Below are 23,161 nucleotides of genomic sequence, written 5' to 3'. Positions count from 1 at the left end.
GGTTCCCAGTGCAGTATGAGAAAGTTTGAATGAATTTCCACAATATTCTTTTGATAGATTTGACTCTTTTCTTGTGGTGCTCATTTCACCGGTGAGGTTTTTGTGACGCGGCTGTTCACCTTGTGCTCGGTGGTCAGCCCCAGACAACACCTCCACGGGTGTTGGATTTAGCCGAAGGTTCTCAAAGACGGATTCATGAATATGCGTGCCATAAAGCTGTTCCAAAGGAGTGAAGGCGGCGGCCAGCATGATGGAAAGGAGTTTGAATAATGCGTTGTGGAAAACTGGGAAGATGTAAATTAGTAATAAGTAATACGATGCATTCATGATACTGGTTAAGATTGTGAGCCAACTACCATCAGAATTTTCATTTTTTGAAAGAACTACGTTAACGGCAGTGGAGAAAAGAAGATAGAGAAGATGAAAAACAACACGTTTGTCTAGATTTTTTGTTGCGAAAGGACAGAGTTGTTCACTATGAAACTTCAGTAAGGAAGCTAAGGCTTTCGCGATTTTACGGCTGCATAGGAGGAAATAGAGTGGGACGGGGAACTTTTGCACTAAAAAATTAACTTGGGATAAAATGGTAGCTACATGTAACGTTCCCTGGTAAAGTGACAGTAGTAATGTTATGTCTAATGTAAACGTCACAACGATTAGAGTCCACAGTATTACTGATAGGCCGACACAGTAAACAAGAAGTCCCCAGCTGGAGGTGGCGGCTGCAGGCTGATGAGAGAGGCAGTAGGGAAACAATCCCATCGCGCGCAAGACCTGTGTTAGGAACAGCAACATTCTTGTTTCCTTCATGGCTGTCCTGGCGCCTGGTGCACTCTGCTACGGAACTGATGCAAGGATGCTGTTCAGGATGTCTGCTGATGATAATACTTCTCGTTTCTACATTAAGGGCAATAATCACGACTCGTATTATCGGCCTTTTGAAGTGTCCTGTGTCACAAGCGAGCGGCAGTGTGCTTGCAACCCGGGGTGAGTCTCTCTCCTCGTCCTATTCGCGCAGCACTGATGGCGAACCGTTAGTCCATTACGAATCATCTCTATTGACTTCCTTTATAGAATATTTAAAAGATAATCGGTGAAACGTTTACAAGATAAAACTACCATTGGCGACTTCAACAGTATTTCTTCATCAAACGGCGCAGTGTTAGAGTAGTAAAACCTTTGTTGCTATGTGATAGGAATACACTGATTCATGTGCTTCCTGGTATTCAAGGTGGTGATGATGGTGGTGGTGGTGCTGGTCATATTAGTGGTGATGGTGGTGGTAATATTGGTGGCGGTGGTGATGGTGGTGGTGGTGGTGGTGGTGCTGGTGGTGGTGGTGGCTGTTGTTATTGTGGTAGTTGTTATGATGATGATACGATTCACATTATCTTAGTCATCATTTTGCAGTGGAGTGGATGTTTGACAGTCATTGATCTGCGCCAATTGTTATGGATACGCCTTCATTAGTTTAGATCAAATACACACACACACACACACACACACACACACACACACACACACACACACACACACACACCACCTCAACAACCTCCAGCTACACCTCCACCACTACCAGATCATTTGATTACCAGTAATGAGAGTTGCATCAAATTGCTTCCACAAAGTAGGTGTGTGTGTGTGTGTGTGTGTATGTGTGTGTGTGTGTGTGTGTGTGTGTGTGTGTGTGTGTGTGTGTGTGTGTGTGTGTGTGTGTGTGTGTGTGTGTGTGTGTTTGTGTGTGTGTATGCGTATGTGTATGTGTGTGTGTGTGTGTGTGTGTGTGTGTGTGTGTGTGTGTGTGTGTGTGTGTGTGTGTGTGTGTGTAATTCACCTCACCTCGGTCGTCTGCTGGTCGCCCAGCCAGTCTTCCTCATTACGGAGCGAACTCAGAGCTCATAGACCGATCTTCGGGTAGGACTGAGACCACATCACACACTCCACACACCGGGAAAGCGAGGCCACAACCCCTCGAGTTACATCCCGTACCTATTTATTGATAGGTGAACAGGGGCTACACATTAAGAGGCTTGCCCATTTGCCTCGCCGCATCCCGGAACTCGAACATGGCCCTCTCGATTGTGAGTCGAGCGCGCTAACCACTACACTACGCGGTGTGTGTGTGTGTGTGTGTGTGTGTGTGTGTGTGTGTGTGTGTGTGTGTGTATGTGTAAAAGTAAAGTAAAGTAAAGTAAATTTATTGCCATAATTTACATTTATAAACATGTGAATACATAACAAATATACAGCTTGGCACTGTCTGTCGAGTTATAACTCCTAGGACAGACAGATTTTAAGAACTAATTTAAACAAATTGTGGCAGGCTGAACAAACATAAGAAAACCTAGTTAATCAAGGTAGATCGTAAACTTGACAGGACATAAAATATAAGTAAGAATACAGCAGGAGCTCATCCATCATAACATAAATTGCAGTGAAAAACATTATCTTCCCAAATTCATGAAATAATATATGGTGTATCTAGTTTTGCATATGTAACAGATAACTTTTTATTTCCTTTTTAAATCTAATTAAATTACATCCTCTGAGCAGGACTTTTATATCCTATTGAATATTTCTGTACCAAAAGAAATAACACTATTTTTGAATAGTTTAGTTCTGAATACAGGTAAGCATAAATCTACATTATTACTCCTAGTGTTACAGGGATGCTCTCTAAGTTTAAACACTGAATTAGGACCAATTGTTTTAAAAATCAATAATAATGTGAAGTATTTGTGTATAGAAGATACTTTAAGAATTTTTCTAGATTGGTATATTTCATCTGTTGAATCAAATTTCTTTTTATGGAAAATACATCGGAAGAATTTATTTTGTTAAATGGTCAATTTATTCAAGAATGAGGGCCAAGTACTCGCCCATAACGAGACATAATATGTAATATGTGGATAAAAAAGAGTATAATATACACTCATTTTAGCTTCCTCAGTTAAATTATGGCGAATTCTATACAAAAATTCCAATGATTTTTGAGAGCTGTGTGTGTGTGTGTGTGTGTGTGTGTGTGTGTGTGTGTGTGTGTGTGTGTGTGTGTGTGTGTGTGTGTGTGTGTGTGTGTTTATCAATTTGTATATTTACCTAGTTGTAACATTCGGGAAAGGAGTTAAGTTCGTGCTGATCTGTCTCATTAACTACTTTTTTCCATTTTTTTTTTCTGGAAAATCGTGAATATTCCTTGCATGGACCACTTCCCCTTCCAGATCATGCCATGTTAGAGCTTGGGATGGTGTACTTCTTTACACATCTCATGAAAGTGGTCACCTTTATTCTAGTAACCCATCCTCTACTTTCTCCATCATTCCATACATACAGACCTTTTGTATTCAACTTGTCCACTCAGCTCGCTATCCTGTACACAACTATCATGTTCAGTGGCATTACTCCAACACACATGTCAGCGTTCCAAAGGAGGAGCAAGAGGAAGAAGAGAGACAGAGAGACAGACAGACACAGAGAGAGAGAGAGAGAGAGAGAGAGAGAGAGAGAGAGAGAGAGAGAGAGAGAGAATATATATATATATATATATATATATATATATATATATATATATATATATATATATATATATATATATATATATATATATATATATATATATATATTGTAAAGCCTCCAAAAATCTGTCTCATCTCTGCTAGTTTGTGCAGCAACTTCATTACGTGCAATTTTGGATACACGGAGAGAGCTACCATGCGTAAACTTTGTACTTTCCTACACCTTCTCTTACATAGTTACGTTTTTATGTAACCTCTAGCCGTGATGCCTCTCGCTCACCTTCCTCCGGTAGGTCGTTGGGGCGTCCAGCAGAAGATAGGCCTCTATCACACCGTCAAATAAGGACAATATTTTCAAGGGCAATACTACAGAATGAGAATCTAAAATAATCATCAGGACGACATTGTGTACGCACACTCCTAAAATCTGCACACAAACAACCGGAGCAAGGATGCTTGTGGTGGTTCGCTCCAGGTGCTCTATGACCACGACGCTGTGTCTTGCAAAGAGGAAGGCGTCTGCCTCCTGCTGGGGTGCGACAAGTTTCGAGGTTCCCAGTGCAGTATGAGAAAGTTTGAATGAATTTCCACAATATTCTTTTGATAGATTTGACTCTTTTCTTGTGGTGCTCATTTCACCGGTGAGGTTTTTGTGACGCGGCTGTTCACCTTGTGCTCGGTGGTCAGCCCCAGACAACACCTCCACGGGTGTTGGATTTAGCCGAAGGTTCTCAACGACGGATTCATGAATATGCGTGCCGTAAAGCTGTTCCAAAGGAGTGAAGGCGGCGGCCAGCATGATGGAAAGGAGTTTGAATAATGCGTTGTAGAAAACCGGGAAGATATAACATAATAGTGAATAGTATATTGTATTCATAATGTCAATGACGATTTTCAGCCAAGAGTGATCAGGGCTATTTAATCTAAAAAAAATTACATTAACAACTAAAAAGAAAAGAATGCAGAAAAGTTGAAAAAAGACGCGTTTGTCTAGTTGATTTGTTGTGAACCGACAGAGTTGTTCACTATGAAACTTTAGCAAGGAAGCTAAGGCCTTGCCAAATTTGCGGCTGCACAGGAGGAAATATAGAGGCAAGAGGAACAGTGTCACTAAATAATTAACTTGCGAGATCATGAAGACTATAAGTGTTGTTTCCTGTAAAACTGACTGTTGAATCATGATCTCTAATACAAATAACACAACAATCGGAATCCACAGTATCACTGATAGGCCGACACAGTAAACAAGGAGTCTCCAGCTGGAGGTGGCGGCTGCAGGCTGATGAGAGAGGCGGTAGGGAAACAATCCCATCGCGCGCAAGATCTGTGTTAGGAACAGCAACATTCTTGTTTCCTTCATGGCTGTCCAGGCGTCTGGTGCACTCTGCTACGGAACTGATGCAAGGATGATGTTCAGGATGTCTGCTGATGACAATACTTCTCGTTCCTACATTAAAGGCAATAATCACGACTCGTATTATCGACCTTTTGAAGTGTCCTGTGTCACAAGCAAGCAGCAGTGTGCTTGTAACCCACAGTGAGTCTCTCTCCTCGTTCTATTCGCGCAGCACTGATGGCGAACCATTAGTCCATTACGAGTCGTCTTTTTATTGACTTCCTCTATCATATATTAAAAAGGTAATCGGTGAAACATTTACAAGATAAACAACCATTGGCGACTTCGGCAATATTTCTTCATCAAACGGCGTATTGTTAGAATTATCTTTGTTGTTTGTTGTTGTTATGTGATGGGCTACACTGAGTCAGGTGCTTCTCTATATTCATGGTGGTGGTGGTGGTGGTGGTGGTGGTGGTGGTGAGGGTAGTGGCTGTTGTCTTTTTGGTAGTGATTATGGTGATGGTGCGATTCACATTATTTTTTGTCATTACATCAGAATGGAGTGGTTGTTTGACAGTCATTGATCTGCGCCAATTGTAATGGATACCCCTTCATTAGTTTAGCTCACACACACACACACACACACACACACACACACACACACACACACACACTTCATTATTTTGGTGTGTTTGTCAAAGCCCACCCGCTAGGAAACCGTTGCCCCGAGTGAGGAAGCCCAACCTACACTCTCTCTCTCTCTCTCTCTCTCTCTCTCTCTCTCTCTCTCTGTGTGTGTGTGTGTGTGTGTGTGTGTGTGTGTGTGTGTGTGAGCTGATTATGATGATAATGATAATGATAAGTAATAATGATAGTAATAATAATAATAATAATAATAATAATAATAATAATAATAATAATAATAATAATAATAATAATAATAATAATAATAATAATAATAATAATAATAATAATAATAATAATAATAATAATAATAATAATAATAATAATAATAATAATAATAATAATAAGAAGAGAGAGAGAGAGAGAGAGAGAGAGAGAGAGAGAGAGAGAGAGAGAGAGAGAGAGAGAGAGAGAGAGAGAGAGAGAGAGAGAGAGAGAGAGAGAGTTGGGTTTTGGAGACTGACAGCCGCTACCCAATCACAGCTTACCTTTCACACTCAGCCATGGAAGTGACCGATGGATATGTACTGCGAGCCTCTTTAGAGAAATGATTACCTTCAACATCTCGCAATGAATACTCAGGGGAGGCGAACACATCACCAGCAGTATGCAATTAGATTAGTTTCCGGTGTAAGTAAAGTTTTCTGTTATTTTTACGTAAGAATCTGAATGCCATTATTTAGGACTAACTAAGGTATTTGAGTTGATCCTCAAAATATTGTTCTAAAGGTTATTTCTTACTTATTTATATTCTAATAATTATTGTCTCCATGGATTATTGGCGAATGACTAATGTTAGGCTTTAAGGGGAAAGCAATGAGGAGACAAATGAAGACTATATGCCATTCATGCAAAACTTTGTGAACACACACAGACACACACACTCACACGGAAGATGCCACTCAATGCATCACAAAAAAATCACTCTTCTGTTTAGGCTTTTGTCTTGTATGTTCATCAGATGACCAAACGTTTGGCATTGATAGACACTCAGCATCACCCATCCAGAGAATTTATCTGAAGGGGAGGACGAAGGCAAGACAGACAATTTTCCCTTCCTTCTCTTTCGTCCTTTCACTGGATTTATTTTTTGCGACCTCTTATATTTTCTTCAACTATGCAAGTGAAAAATTAAATAAGACTCACTACATTCGCGAGGCACACATTAAATAAATTATGTCAATACATGCTACGGAAAAGTAAACCCGTGCGTGCGTGGAAGGTCTGTTTGTAAACATTGACTCGCTTCTCTTATCGAAGACATTTTCTGAACAGTGGTAGGTTCATCACAGATTAATCCTGGCAGAAGGACAGCGGGGAAGTACAGGAATATCATAATAAGCCAGCATGTGGTTCTAAAAGGAGAGTAAGGTGTAGTGTGCGTAAAATACAATAATAATAACAATAGCGAGTGAGATTGAGGTGCGCAAGAGTGGCTGGATGTGGCAACATCGGTCACCAAGCGAAAGGGGGGACGGGGTGAGAAGGAGCTAGCGGGAGCGAGCGGGATCAGCTGTTCAGTGTGCCGTCAGGGCTTGTGGGGTGAGGGTTATATGCGCCACGTCATCCAATGCGCATATGTGTTTAATCCCCATACACCCAGACGTGAGGAAGTGCCCGTGAGTTATGAGTAAATTCAGAGGTACGAAAACCTTGGGAATTTAGAAACACTGCGGTACCGAAGGAATACACCTGTATTTCAAGACACGAAGGTGACCCGTGCTCCTTTGTTGACGGTCGTCCAGAGAAAAGGTAAGGACTCCCTCTGTGCCTCCCATCCTCCCTTGCCTACTGCCTCCTGCCCCTACCCCTACCCCTGCCCCTACCCCTGCCCAAAACAGAGTCCCTGAGAGAGAGAGAGAGAGAGAGAGCTTTGAATGTTCATACCGGGCGGGTTTTATGCACGGTGGAGGTTAAAACGTGATATGGGTCTCTCTCTCTCTCTCTCTCTCTCTCTCTCTCTCTCTCTCTCTCTCTCTCTCTCTCTCCGTTAATCTTTGTCCATTTGTTTGTGTTATTATTTATTTGTCTACATGTCTGTCTAATTTTTTTGTGCGTCTCTCTCTCTCTCTCTCTCTCTCTCTCTCTCTCTCTCTCTCTCTCTCTCTCTCACACACTCGACAAATAGCTCTAGTTTATGTTCTATAATTTTCTAAAGAGAGTTAGAGGAAAATAGGGTTTCTATTCTGTCACAAGATGCTCCACTGATTTTATCTAAAGTACTTCTATACAAAGACTACCGCCCCCACCTCTCTCTCTCTCTCTCTCTCTCTCTCTCTCTCTCTCTCTCTCTCTCTCTCTCTCGTGTCCTCAACGTGACCCTCGCGTTCCTTCCTGGCCAGGCAGGCATCAGCAGGCCGAGTGTGGTGACCTCTGTGAGTCTGTGGCTGGGCGGCCCGCAAGGGGAGAGGCAGGGAGGAGGTGCCCGCAGCGTCTCCCTCCTTCCCGCCCTCTCTTCCTCCTACCGTTTTCCTCTTCCCTCTCCTCAGCTACACCTTGCATGCTTGTCCTCTCTCTCTCTCTCTCTCTCTCTCTCTCTCTCTCTCTCTCTCTCTCTCTCTCTCTCTCTCTCTAAGTATACACATGTGTATACTTAATATGTGTGTGAGTATAGATTGGCACGTGCGCATGCATAATTATGTGTATGCATATGGTTTTCTGTATGTATGTTTGTGTATTTATGTATATTTATGTATATACTCGTTTTCAATGTAGGCCTTTCAGGTATAATATATATATATATATATATATATATATATATATATATATATATATATATATATATATATACCTATATATATTTTTTCTTCCTCCTAATGATCGGTAATGGAGCTTCGGCTCAACGGATCCATAATTCTCAGTATAATGAATATCCATGTATGTTACAATCACTTTGTATCGCCTACTGACACCAAATAAAAAAAATATCAAATAAATTTTTCTCTCTCTCTCTCTCTCTCTCTCTCTCTCTCTCTCTCTCTCTCTCTCTCTCTCTCTCTCTCTCTCTCTCTCTCTCTCTCTCTCGTTCACTTATGCCACTTCATTTTTTTTCTTCCCATCTCATACCACACTATCCATCTCTCTCTCTCTCTCTCTCTCTCTCTCTCTCTCTTAAAATTTAATTCTCTCTCTCCTCCTCTCTCTCTCCTCTCATGATTAAAATTTACCACCATCTCACTCTCTCTCTCTCTCTCTCTCTCTCTCTCTCTCTCTCTCTCTCTCTCTCTCTCTCTCTCTCTCTCTATGTAGGCCAGTGGAGTAACTTCATGGTACTCATGCACTCCGTCTCTCTCTCTCTCTCTCTCTCTCTCTCTCTCTCTCTCTCTCTCTCTCTCTCTCTCTCTCTCTCTCTCTCTCTCTCTCTCTCTCTCTCTCTCTCTCTCTCACACACACACACACACACAACGGTACAATAATGAACGCCTTATTTTCTTAATTTTTTTAGTATTCCGTATTCGACATTTTCTCATCTCCTCCTCCTCCTCCTCCTCCTCCTCCTCCTCCTCGCACGGTAACGTTTTATAACTGTTCTTTTCTTCCAACCGCTTTTTATTTCCCTTTATTTCCCCATCACCGTCCTCTCTTTCATTCTTACGAGCTTTATCATTTTCTGCTCCTCTCACTAAAATCTTGTTATTGTTCTTTTGTGACCTTGCTTGCCCTTCCTTGTTCCTTACCTCTCTTCCTTGATCTTTTTAGTTTTACGTTTCTTTTTCTCCTCCCTATCTCTTTGTTATTGTGTGTGTGTGTAGTAGTAGTAGTAGTAGTAGTAGTAGTAGTAGTAGTAGTAGTTTAAGGGATTAAGATAGAATAAGTTTTTTTCTTTTTTCTTTTTGTTCTCTAAGTAGACTTTTATTACGTGTTTGGTAACTAGTTGTAGTGGTAGTGATAGTGGTATTGGTGGTGGTGGTGGTGGTGATGATGATGATGATGATGTTGGTGGTGATGGTGGTGACAACGTAAGAAAGGTCCTTCACAGTGTCAGAACACCAGAGGAAAGAGTCATGCATGCACACGATTCGCATTTCATAACACACACACACACACACACACACACACACACACACACACACACACACACACACACACACACACACAAGAATGCAAAGGTTACAAGTTTCTCTCTCTCTCTCTCTCTCTCTCTCTCTCTCTCTCTCTCTCTCTCTCTCAGGTTACAACGGGCGTTCTCTGGCTTCACTGAGCACCACACACCGTTTTGTCTCTTCCATCAGATTCTTCGATTAGTTTCTCCGCTGTCTAAAAATGAGACACATGACTTCAATACAACGACGCAAAGCTAGAGTTTAGAATGTACCTAGTTGTGCAATGAAGACTTTCCCTCCTCCTCCTCCTCCACCTCGTCCTCCACCTCGTCCTCATCCTCCATCTTGGTTTATAAATTACGTGGGAGGTGTTCATCTGAAGGGCATTGCTCCCACCTTTCTGGAGATGAGAGAGAGAGAGAGAGAGAGAGAGAGAGAGAGAGAGAGAGAGAGAGAGAGAGAGAGAGAGAATTTTCAGCCAATTGTCAGGATTAATTTTCGACAAGTAATTACGAACCGTTATCGTGGGTGGGAGTTTCCTTTTATCATAGAGAGAGAGAGAGAGAGAGAGAGAGAGAGAGAGAGAAGAGAATACTACTACCTTCCTTATGTAACCAGCGGCCTGCAGCAATCTCTCTCTCTCTCTCTCTCTCTCTCTCTCTCTCTCTCTCTCTCTCTCTCTCTCTCTCTCGTACGTATGTGAGTTAACTGCGGGTGAAATGTTAAGCGTAAACTGTAGCTGTTTCAAATATGATTACTGAGATGTCTGCTCGTGAAGGCTGCCTAGTGTGAATATTAAATCTACTACCTCGGAAACACATGCATATTGGCCTGCTGTAGAGAGAGAGAGAGAGAGAGAGAGAGAGAGAGAGAGAGAGAGAGAGAGAGAGAGAGTGGTTTATGGCTCAAGGATGTATTATTTCTTTTCTTTCATCTTTTTTTTTTTTTTTTTTAATATTTTCCATGACATCGTGAACGAGAAATTGTATCCTGGAGTGAGTCTCTTGAGATCGCTTTTTTCTTTCTTCTTGTGTGTTTTTTTTTTCTTTATCCCTTTCTTCTTTCTTTATGAATAGATTCGTGGGTTAGCAGAGATCTGTCCTTCTTTCTCTCCTTTTTCTATTCTTTTTGTCAATCCTTCTTCATCACTGTTTCTGTGCGATAGACTTGTTCATTTTATTCCCTATCCACACTTGAGTCCATGTTACCTTCATAATTTCACATTCGCAGATCCTATCCTAACCTAACCTAACGTAATCTAACCTAACCTAACTTGTTAACGGAGCCTAAACTAACCTAACTTCAACTAACATAACCTAACGTAACGTGACCTTACTTAACTAACTCACTCACTAACTAACCAAAGAATGAACTGACTAACTCACTAACTCACTCACTCACTCACTCACTCACTCACTCACTCACTCACTGTACTTACTTACTTACTTAGGTACTTACTTACTAAACTTAATCTAACCTAACCTAACCTAACCTAATCTAGTCTGTCTTTAGGGCCACGTGTATACAGATTCTATCCCGTCACACTCCACGCTCACCCCACCACCCACACAGCCTTCCCTTATAGCCTTCTCTGCAGACGTGGCCTCCCCCTTCACCCCTTCAGCTTTAGGAAAAAATAGCCTTCACTCTGACTACTTGACTCATATCCTTTTCTCGTCTTCCTATAACTCAATATTACGCTGTCTTATTAATCCCTTCAGTACCGTGACGCGTTTTCATATTTATTCTGCTTACAATTTGGTGATTTTACACAGCTTCAGAAACTTATATGGGGATTGAAACAGTGAAGACTCTGGCCATTAACCTTCTGATCCCCATGGACCCTTTCTAAATGCTAATAAAATCGTCTTAATTACACTCAAAACTCACGGTAAAAGTGCATTCTAGTACTGAAGGGGTTAATGATTAATCTTTCCTGTCTTTTTTTTACTGCCTCTTTTACTTGAGCTGTTTTTTTTTTTTTTATGTAAGAAGGACAGTCGGTTAAGGGTAATAAAAATGTGTTAGAAAAAAAAAGGCCCACTGTGGTGCCAGTCCCTAAGATGTGAATAGGAAAGAGGACTCCTTGGAAGGTATAAGTCATCATTTTTCTTCTTTTTAAATTTTTTTTTTTTATCCTTTTCTTTTTCTATGGTTATATTCCTTTTATTCTTTGTCATTTTGCTACTCTCTCTCTCTCTCTCTCTCTCTCTCTCTCTCTCTCTCTCTCTCTCTCTCTCTCTCTCTCTCTCTCTCTCTCTCTCTCTCTCGTATTCGCCCTTATAGCTTTTCGTTTTACTCAAACATCCGCGGTTTTATAGGTTACTGTTAGTTTAATGGTGTAGCTCTTCTACTACTACTACTACTACTACTACTACTACTACTACTACTACTACTACTACTACTACTACTATTATTACCACCATCCTCCGCAGTGCATTATCATATTTAAACCCTCTCACTTAACTCTTTTAAGACTACTCTCCCTCTTTCTCATCTCCTCCTCCTCCTCCTCCTCCTCCTCCTCCTCCTCCTCCTCCTCCTCCTCCTCCTCCTCCTCCTCCTCCCGCCATTGCCCCCACCGCGCAGTTTCATGAGGGGAGGTAGGACGCAGCTATTTTTAATATTCCTGTTTTAGTATGACGGAAACATATCCTTTCCTGTCCCGCCCGCCTCCTTGTGGAAGTGACGCGGCGGGGAGAGGAGGAGGAGGAGGAGGAGGAGGAGGAGGAGGAGGAAGAAGTAGGATTTAAAAAGTATGAAAGAAAAGTGGATTCAGTATATAATAAAGACGTAATAAATGAAGGCAAGTGAGAGAGAGAGAGAGAGAGAGAGAGAGAGAGAGAGAGAGAGAGAGAGAGAGAGAGTGTTACATCACTACATATACATAAGTAAATAGGAAGGTTCTTCATATTAGTACTACACCTTATTTATTCATGTTCTCTCTCTCTCTCTCTCTCTCTCTCTCTCTCTCTCTCTCTCTCTCTCTCTCTCTCTCTCGTGCACGTTCGACCTTGAGAGATGACCCTTTTGTTTGTGTTTTTGCTTTGTTTTGTGTGAGCTACAGAGCATCGCTTAATGGCATCCAGTGACTCTTCTTTTGTCTCCACTAACTTTTAATCTAAAGCTTCTTACCTTCATAACTCTCTCTCTCTCTCTCTCTCTCTCTCTCTCTCTCTCTCTCTCTCTCTCTCTCTCTCTCTCGTGAAAGAAGCTGTTGTGGTGGTTAATTGTTGTTGTCGTTGTTGATAGTTTTATTTTTTTTTATGTGTGTTTACTTAAGTTGTTATTACTGGTGGTGGTGGTGGTGGTGGTGTAGTTGTTGTTGTTGCCTTTTTATACTTTAATTTATCCTGGTGTTGTGTTCATTAGTGGTTAACAGTGCTAGATTCTGTTGATGTTGTAGTTTGTTGTTGTTGTTGTTGTTGTTGTGGTGGTGGTGGTGGTGGTGTTCGCAGAGTAGTAGTAGTAGTAGTAGTAGTAGTAGTAGTTAGTTTTACGAGTACCATATTCCCACAGTGATACAATGCATGACGTGTTGCCCTAGTTACTTTAAAGGGAATTCCAGCGTGGTATATGGACAGACAGACCACCACCACCACCACCACCACCACCACCACCACCACCACCACCACCACCACCACCACCACCACCACCCTTATTAATACTATCATCATTATTATTACTATTTACTCGTGTGGTGTGGCGCAGCAGCTGGTGAATAAGTTTTTAAAGCTGTATGATTCTTAAAGCCTCGCTCAGAAGTTTGTGCGTGAGGTGCGTGTGTGTGTGTTGGGGAGGGTGTGAGAGGGATGCCTTGGTGTGGCGTGGAGGGAAGGCTGGGGTGCTGCAGGGGCGTGAGGAAGAGTGGGAAGGCCGAGGACAAGAAGCACAAGTAGGAGGAGGAGGAGGAGGAGGAGCAGGTGGTGGTGGTGGTGGTGGTGGTGGTGGTGGTGGTAGGCAAGAGTGGTGAATGAATTATAAATGTAGGTTTCTCTCGTTTCTCGTTCCTTAATCTTTGCTGTGTGTGTGTGTGTGTTTTTTTTTCACTTATTTTCTTGCCTGTTTATTCAGTGGTGTTACGGGCACAGCGATGGACCGGTGCGTGGGTGGGTGTGCGTGGGTTAACGTTGTGGTTTGTGGGTTGTTTCTAAATTGGCGGTTTGGTCTTCACTCGTGTGTTGTGGTGGTGGTGGTTGTATGTAGTAGTAGTTGTGGTGGTGGTAGTAGTAGTAGTAGTAGTAGTAGTAGTAGTAGTAGTGGTAGTGGTAGTAGTGGTCATCCTCCTCCTCCTCCTCCTCCTCCTCCTTTTTTATCTTTTCACTATTGTTATTATTATTATTATTATTATTATTATTATTATTATTATTATTATTATCATCATCATCATCATCATCATCATCATCATCATCATCATCATTATTATGTATTTTAATGTTTTATTTAATTTTATTGTAGTCTTAGTTTTTAGTTAACTTTAGTTTTATTTTTTTAACTACTCTTAGTTTTTTTTAAATTATAGTTGCGGCGCCATATGACCCAGCTGTTGCGGCGCCCAAGGCAAATCCATCCATCATCATCATCATCATCATCATCATCATCATCATTGGGATGCGTTGAAGTGGTCGTATTTCAGCATTAATAAATCGTGCTAATAGTAACTCTTTTGGAAACAGGGTACTGAGAGCTTTTACCGTTATCGATGCCATTAATTGAGGAGTGTGTCCCGCTGCTGCGAAATACAACCACGCAAATCACGAACTCCTAGGCGCATTTAAAGGGCTGTGATCCATAAATGAGTATTATTAATTTAAGTTGATAAGTTGATAACCGCTTTTCCTTTCTCCTCCCCACATCTCTCTCTCTCCTGTTCCCTTCCCTCCCCTGTTCCCCTCCCTTCCTTCCTCCCCTCCCTGCCAGTGATGAATGAATTAATGGTCACGGAAATGGGTTCGTGAGTCCAAGTTATTAATTTTATTGCATTTCATGAACAATGGCGTGTTTTGTTTCTTTTTTTTTTTTCTGCGGAATAGATAACTGCAGCAGTGATTGTCGCCACGCGCTTATTTTTATGGTGTTTCATTTACTAATTTCATCAAGTGTACTGCTGTTACTACTACTAATACTAATACTTTGGAACTCCCTCCCTGCATCTGTATTTCCAACTTCCTACGAGGCATTTGTCCCTAATTTTGGCTGACGCTTTTCCTCTTTGCAGAGAACCAGCACTCAGGTGGGTCTTTTTTTTATCTTTTTTTTTTATCTTCCCTACATAAAAAAAGAAAAAAAATACTACTACTACCATCACTTAAGCTCAGTGTGAAGACGACAAGAAAAATTTTGAAAGCACCAGGGCAATACTACTACCGTACTACTACTACTACTACTACTACTACTACTACTACTACTACTACTACTACTACTACTACTACTACTACTACTACTACTACTACTACTACTACACGACAAGAACAAATTTTGAAAGCAGCAGGCCAATATGCTTGTCGCGGCGAGCTGTCGATGGCCACCTACAGGGAGTGACCGCGGCGCACAGCCAGGGGCCAGGGGAGACAGCAGACCACTCCTGTGTTTTGTGGGAGGCGCTGAAGGTGAAGAGAACAAATATGTTATGCATTTCTGGGAGAGAGAGACGGTCGTGGTTTTTTGCAGTTTCGTGTACCTATAAAATAATTTCCTTTTTAGCTCCTTCAATGGCGGAATGCTTTTTTATCTTGAGTTTTGAGTACAATTAGACGATTTTGTATGCATTAGGAGGTTCTATTGAGGTCAGAAGATTGATGGCCACAATCTCCACTATTTTAATCCCCCACATAAGTTTCTGAAGCTGTATAAAATCGTCAAATAGTACAGCAGAAAGAATATGAAAACGCGCCATGGTACTGAAGGGGGTTAAGAGTTTTATATTCACTCAGAAAATGATTAACGGAGTACATCGTTCCTTATGTGTTTGTATGAAAGAAGGCAGTGAAAGTAAGGATTGATTCTTAATTCATTAGAGAGGTCTTTATTAATCCTTTCAGCACCAAGACGCATTTTTTATATTCATTCTGCTCACTATCTGGGAATTTTATCATCAGAAAATTATGTGGGGATTAAAATAGTAAAGATTCTGGCTATTAATCTTCTGACTTTCATAGACCCTTAGTAATGTAAATAAAATCGTCTAATCATACCGAAACTCAAAGTAAAAATGCATCCCAGTGCTGAAGGGGTTAATGCCAGTTCTCGGAGGAAAAATATTTGATCCGTTTTGTTTATTTTGAGAAGTAATGCGGAGAAGATGAAGATTAGTGGACATGTAATGCACTGGAGTTAGACCTCGTTAACGAAAGCTTATGCGAGAAAGGAATCTAATATCTACACTGTTTGCTACCATACTTCTATTAGATACATTGAAATAGAGGTCAGTGCTTTGCTTTATTTATGTATCTGTAGTTTCCCTTTTGTAATTCTGTCCAGTTTTGAGCATATTTGCTTTAATTATCTTATCAGCTCCGGGCAGGCAAGACGAGACTGCATAAACTGATACGTTTGTTGTGTGCTCCGCGTGCCTGACTCAAGTGGTGGACAAGGCCGAGGTGGGTTATGTACATGTTTTCCTGCTGTGTGTGTGTGTGTGTGTGTGTGTGTGTGTGTGTGTGTGTGTGTGTGTGTGTGTGTGTGTGTGTGTGTGTGTGTGTGTGTGTGTGTGTGTGTGTGTGTGTGTGTGTGTGTGTGTGTGTGTGTGTGTGTGTGTGTGTGTGTGTGTGTGTGTGTGTGTGTGTGTGTGTGTGTGTGTGTGTTTAAGATGAAGTTTCAGATGTGGGGCGAACAAACAGCTTCTTTTTCTTTTTCTTCTTTTCTTCTTCTTCTTCTTCTTCTTCTTCTTCTTCTTCTTCTTCTTCTTCTTTTCCTTTTTCTTTCCTTTTACTGTAATGGTGATGAGCACCATAATGGGAAAGATATAGAGTGCAGTTTTGATATTGTTGTTGTTGTTGTTGTTGTTGTTGTTGGTGGTGGTGGTGGTGGTGGTGGTGGTGGTGATGGTGGCGTTGTTCTTGTCGCTGTTGTTTTGTTGTTGTCATCATCCATTAGACGAACACCCCTAAACTTCCCCAAACTTCCTTCCTCCCTTCCTTTATTCATGTGTGTCACCTTTTCTCGATACCGCTCTCTGCCTCCTCCTTATCCTCCTCCTTCTTATCCTCCTCTCCTTCCATCATCTTTCTTCATCTCTCCTTCCTCCACTCACTGTCTCTCCTTACAAGATCCAATTTTTCTCACCTTACCTCCTTCCCAATTCCAATTTTGCTGTATACTCGTGTTTTTTCATTGTATTCCTGTTCTCTCATTATTTTTTTGTCTTTCCATAATTGTTTTTCTCTGTTTGCCCTTTCTCTTTTTTTTTTTTTTTTTTTTTTTATCTGTATACTTATTCTTGTACTTGTTGTCTTCCTTCCTTCTCCATTTTCTTCACTCTCTCTCTCACTCTGTTTCTCCTTTTCTCACACCTATAACTCCTTGCCTTCATTCTTTTACCCTTCCTTCTATACTTCACTCCATCTCTGTTTCTCCTGTTCTTACTCCTCTCCATCCTTTACTCTCCATCCTTAACTCGTTCCTCCTCCTCCTCCTCCTCCTCTCCCAACTCTCTCTCCCATCCCTCCCACCTTCCTTCCAATTGTACTTCTTTACCTATTGTGTTGTTCCCTACCTTTTCCATTGACCTTCTAAAAAACTAGTATAAAAAAAAGCAAACTCAATTCCAGGCTGACAAGGAAGGAAAGTTAGGAATAAAGGGCAGCTCTCTTAAATATTCACACACACACACACACACACACACACACACACACACACACACACACACACACACACACACACACACACACACACACACACGTTCCTCTCTTCCTAACGTTGAAGATCGATTTACTTTGTCTGATGTGCAGCTCAGCATCCCACAAAGCTCGCTGCCTCTTGAAGGGAAAGGGAGAGGAGCGGAAGGACTTCTTATATTTTGTGTGTGTCGCAGGTAAGAGAGGGAGGAAGGCACGGACTGAAGACTGGGACGAGAGAGAGGAGGAAGAGAAGGACGAGAAAAAAAAAAAAAACGAAGAGGAGGAGATGGAGGAGGAAGAGTCTAGGGTATCACAGAAAGAGAAAGGAAGTGAAGATGAGGATGAAGATCAGGAAAGGGAAGTATAAGCATGATAGTGAAAGATGAGGTAGAAAAGGGGAAGACAGAGGAATATTTTGGAAGGAAAGAGAGGGTGGAGAGAAGGAGCGGCAGGGAAGTAAAGGAAATGATGATGTTAAGAATGAAAAGGAGCGAAGAAAGCACAATATGGTGATGGAGTAAAGTGATGAATATGTAAAAGATAAAAAAAAAAAAATGAAAGGAGAGTTGGAGAAATATACGGAAGAAGAAAAAAGGAGATTAATAAAATAAAGAAGAAAAACATAATGGAAAGATAACTAAAAGAAGATAATGATAACGAAATAAGGAATGAAAAACAGTGGGAAGAATAAAGACAAAAAAGTGAAGATAAGAAAAGGGAAAGGAAGGAATAGGAAGCTAATGGCTAAAGACGATGTAGATAAGAAATAAAAGTAAAGAGAGAAAGAACACACTGAGAGAACGAAGAAAAGTAACAAGAACACAAAGAAACTCGAGAGAAAGAGATGAAAGCAAAACAAAGAAGAAGGAATACACGGAAGTAAGAAGAGTGAGTGGAGAAGGAGGAAGAAGAAGAGGAAGAGGAGGAGGAAGAGTGAATTAAGTTAAAGGAGGAGGAAGGAAGGAGGTTATATGATAATCCGCAAATTGAGTGACCTTGAGAATAGCGGGGAACGAGCAGGGTGCGGGAACACTTGCTGCCGTGTAAACAGTTTCAGGTGGCGGTGGCGGTGGCTGGCTGTGGTGAAGGGGAGACATCAAGAGGAGGTTATCGAGGACTTTCTGTTCCTGATGAGGCGCCTGCACCACATGATCCCTTGCAGCGACACCGTAAGCCAGCACAAAGCCGCAGACACGCAAGCGGATCACTGATGACAAGATGCCTGTTTTAACCACTTCAGTAACAGAACATGTCTTCATTTTAATTCTGCTTACTGTTTGGTGGTTTTACACAGCTTCAGAAACTTACGTGGGATTAAGATAGTGAAGATTCTGGCCATTAATCTTTTTACCTCCATCGACTCTTCTTAATGTTAGTAAAATCGTTTAATCACACCCCAAATTCGTGATACATGTGCAGTCCAGTGCTGAAAGGATTAATCCCTTCAGTACCAGGACGCGTTTTCATATTCATTCTGCTTACTATTTGCTGATTTTACACAGCTTCAGAAACTTATTGGAGATTAGAATAGTGAAGACTGTGACTATTAATCTTCTGACCTCCATAGACCATTCCTAATGTCAATAAAATGGTCTAATGTATACAAATCTCAAGGTAAAAAGTGTGTCATTATTGAAGGGGTTAATAATGGATGTAGTTGTTTTAAGTGCGATCTTGTAAGGAAAGTGACTTATAATCTTCAAATGAACATAAATATTACACGCTGATTTGGGAATATTAATAGACAAGAGTTTGTACACCCATCCTTGGCGGTGCGGAAGTGAAGCCCGACTGACGCGTGACTTGTATTACTGCTGTGTTCACTTGTATTTCTGCTGTGTTCACTGGAATGTTACACTGTTTGTTACGAGTGGCCGGCCATCCTTCCACTCTGACGTTTTGTGTTGCGCCATCAAGGTACATTGCAACACCACCATCACCAACGATAATAATAATGATACGGTAAATTTGACGTTTTTAGAATAATAAAGAGCGAGAGGACACATTATTTTGGTAATTTTCCGCTCGTATGTACAAGAAGAAGAAGGAAAAGAAGAAGAAGAAGGAGGCGATGATGATGAAACGTTACAAAAATAAGGGAAAGCATGATGAATGGTCTCGTGAGGAAGGTTAAGATGTGTGTGTGTGTGTGTGTGTGTGTGTGTGTGTGTGTGTGTGTGTGTGTGTGTGTGTGTTTGTACCCAGCTTCAATTTTGTGTGTCTGTTATCAAGTTACTGCTCGGCCTTTTGTCTTTACAGCTTGATGTATTTTTCCTTCTACTGTTTGTTTCTGTTCACTTGGTTTGTTATGATTGCAGTTTACAAGTTTACAATGGAAGTGAACTGTACTATTAAGAAAAAAAATGTTACGAAAGTGTTACAGGAATTGAATTAAAAAAGGAGTATTGTTGGTTTCATAGCACGATGATTAGTATACAGTTGTAAGTAACATTGAAGGAAAATAGGAAAAAAACAATGGTATGTAAGTGGTAAAGCAAGATTATTATTATTATCATTACTATTATTGTTATTATTATTATTATTATTATTATTATTATTATTATTATTATTAGTAGTAGTAGTAGTAGTAGTAGTAGTAGTACCTGTTACTGTTCTCTTCTCCTTTTTCTTCTTCTTCTTCTTCTTCTTCTTCTTCTTCTTCTTCTTCTTCTTCTTATTATTATTATTATTATTATTATTATTGTTATTATTATTGTTATTATTATTAGTCAAATTAGGAGTGGTCTGTGAAGGTCAGAAGATTAATGACCAGAGTCTTCACTATTTTAATCCGTACATGAGTTTCTGAAGCTGTATAAAATCACCAAACACAAAGCAGAATGAATAATGGAAACGCGTGATTAGACGATTTTATTCACATAAGGAAGGGTTTACTGAGGTCAGAAGATTGATGGCTAGAATCCTCACTATTTTAATCCCCCACATGAGTTTCTAAAGCTGTATAAAATCAAATAGTAAGCAGAATGAGCATGGAAACGCGTCATGGTACTAAAAAGATTAATGAAGCAAACGTTGAATTATCACAACACTAAAAACAACACGTCAGCCTTCAACTTCAGTCTGCTCGCTAGGAAAAACAAAACAAAACAACAACAATAACAAAAACAAATGAGTAAAAAAGTGCTAAAAATTTAACTGAAGTGTTTTTGGCTTGTCTGACATGTTCTAGAGAGAGAGAGAGAGAGAGAGAGAGAGAGAGAGAGAGAGAGAGAGAGAGAGAGAGAGAGAGAATAAATGCATGCAAGTTTGAAGTGGCTCGACCGTCCTTCTGAGGTGCGAAGCAAAGGAAAAAGAGAGAAAGAAAGAAAGAGATGGAGAAAGAAAGAACGGGGAGAAGGAGGAGAGGAGGAAAGAGAGGGAAAGGAGAGGACGAGAAGTTAATGGAGGGTTGAGTACTAAAGAGGAGGAGGGGAAGAGATAAAAGAAGATGGATGAAAAGGAGCAGGAGGAGGAGAAGAGAAGAGAAAGAAAAGAGTGTGAAGGGAGAAGGGGAAGGAGATAAAAGAGAATTGATAAAGAGAAACAGGAGGAGGAGAAGGAGGTGGAGAGAAGGAAAAGATTGTGAAGTGAGGAGGGAGGAAGGTAAAAAGAAAAGTAATGAGAAGGAACAGCAGGAAGAGGCAGAACAGAAAAGAGTGTGAAAAGGGGAAGAGGGAGAGATAAAGACAAAAAAGAGGTACAAGAAAATGACGAAGGAGAGAGAGAGAGAGAGAGAGAGAGAGAGAGAGAGAGAGAGAGAGAGAGAGAGAGAGAGAACACAGGATAAGAACGAGGAAAAAAAGAAATGGATAAAAAGAAAGGAAAAGAAAGAATGATGGAAGAGGGACACACACACACACACACACACACACACACACACACACACACACACACACACACACACACACACACACACACACACACACACACACACATTTTAACCTTTCTCATGAGACCATTCATCTTGTTTTCTCTTGTTTTTTGTAACGTTTCATCATTATCATCACCTTCTTCTTCTTCTCCTTCATCTTCTCCTTCTCTTTCATTTTCATCATCATCATCATCATCTTCTTCTTCTTCTTCTTCTTGTTCTTGTTCTTGTTCTTGTTCTTGTTCTTGTTCTTCTTCTTCTTCTTCTTCGTCTTCTTCTTCTTCTTCTTCTTCTTCTTCTTCTTCTTCTTCTTCTTCTTCTTCTTCTTCTTCTTCTTCTTCTTCTTCTTCTTCTTCTTGTTCTTCTTCTCTTTCTTCTTCCTTTTCTTCTTCTTGTTCTTCTTCTTCTTGTTCTTCTTCTTCACCTTCTTGTTCTTCTTGTTCTTCTTGTTCACCTTCTTCTTCTTCTTCACCTTCTTGTTCTTCTTGTTCACCTTCTTCTTCTTCTTCACCTTCTTCTCCTTCTTCTTCTTGTAATTTTTTCATTCTTTATTATTCTGAAAACATCAAATTCACCATATTATTATTATTATTATTATTATTATTATTATTATTATTATTATTATTATCATCATTATTATTATTATTATCATTGTTGTTGTTGGTGATAGTGGTGGTGGTGGTCGTGGTGGTGGTGGTGGTGGTCTAAAGAAGAGCACACACGCATCCAGGTAAAGTGACTCGATTCACACCTGGACAGTCAATTTTCAGTTCTCAGTCCAGCATGGAGGAAGGGAGGCACAGGCGGCTGACGGACCTGCGTAGTGTGTTGCCAGGGAAGGGTGCTTAATTTATAACTCTCTCTCTCTCTCTCTCTCTCTCTCTCTCTCTCTCTCTCTCTCTCTCTCTCTCTCTCTCTCTCTCTCTCTCTCTCTCTCTCTTCATTTCCCAGTTGTAGTATCTTACCTGATAGAGAGAGAGAGAGAGAGAGAGAGAGAGAGAGAGGTGGCCTTAGTCTGTTGTTTCTTCTAATCACTTTAGTCGTACAAGCGGAAATTGGTCGCCACATTAGATTATGTAACGTGTGTGTGAGTGAGAGAGAGAGAGAGAGAGAGAGAGAGAGAGAGAGAGAGAGAGAGAGAGAGAGAGAGAGAGAGAGAGAGAGAGAGAGTGGGGAGAGGGGGACGGTCAACTTAAGCTTGATAATTTTGCCCATAAAAAAATAGGAAAAAAAATCCCTTTGGCTCTCTCACTTTAATGTAAGAAAAAAAAAGAAAGAAAAAGAAAAGGTGTGAAATGTAACTTTCACTCTCAACCTTCTCCCTTTAGTCTCACGAAGCGGAAAGTAAAACAAGATTAAAGAAGGAGGAAGAGGAGGAAGAAGAAGAAGAAGAAGAGGAGGAGAAGAAGGAGGAGGAGTAAGGAGGAGCAAAGGGATAAGAGTTTCAAGAGAAGGGAAAGGTAAAGAAAGGAAAAGTAAGAAAGAATAACAGAACCTTCTTGGGAGTGATCCGATAAAGGAGATTATCAAGATGTATTAGACTAAGAGGTGAACGCACTTCAGTCTTGAAATCATTGACGTAGCGCGGGAGGCTTTTAAAACCCAGAATCGTGACGTCAGCATGTCAACCAACTAGGACAGATTTTAATTGTGGAATATAGGTGTTCCGCATATTTCTTTTATTTGAGTGGTTATCTTTTAGCATCTTGGTTACTAAGTTTAGCAGATATAATGCCACTAACTGTATTTTACGTTTCTTAGTGATTTGCAAGAAAATATGGGGATATGCCACCACCTCTACCATATGTTTTAATTTAAACTACCCCACATACTTACAATATTTGCACCTCCAACTTAGTATTAGCTTCACC

General features: G+C 40.7%; 1 protein-coding gene across 4 annotated transcripts in view; it reads left to right on the top strand.

Moving 5' to 3' along the window:
- The first annotated feature begins 7,046 nt into the window (after positions 1-7,046).
- Positions 7,047-23,161, top strand: part of LOC123499483 (solute carrier organic anion transporter family member 3A1-like) — a 130,788-nt gene continuing 114,673 nt past the window's right edge. For 2 of the 4 annotated variants that reach the window (XM_045247503.1, XM_045247502.1), the window contains exons 1-2: positions 7,047-7,290; positions 14,800-14,814. The gene's annotated coding sequence lies outside the window, so the exon portion shown is untranslated. The remainder of the gene's footprint in view (positions 7,291-14,799; positions 14,815-23,161) is intronic. The other 2 variants (XM_045247501.1, XM_045247500.1) reach the window with 1 other exon arrangement.

Source organism: Portunus trituberculatus, chromosome 50 (assembly GCF_017591435.1).
Source record: "Portunus trituberculatus isolate SZX2019 chromosome 50, ASM1759143v1, whole genome shotgun sequence".
Lineage (NCBI taxonomy): Eukaryota > Metazoa > Arthropoda > Malacostraca > Decapoda > Portunidae > Portunus > Portunus trituberculatus.
The sequence above is the reverse complement of the archived record's forward strand: the minus strand, read 5'-3'. Positions and strand labels throughout refer to the sequence as shown.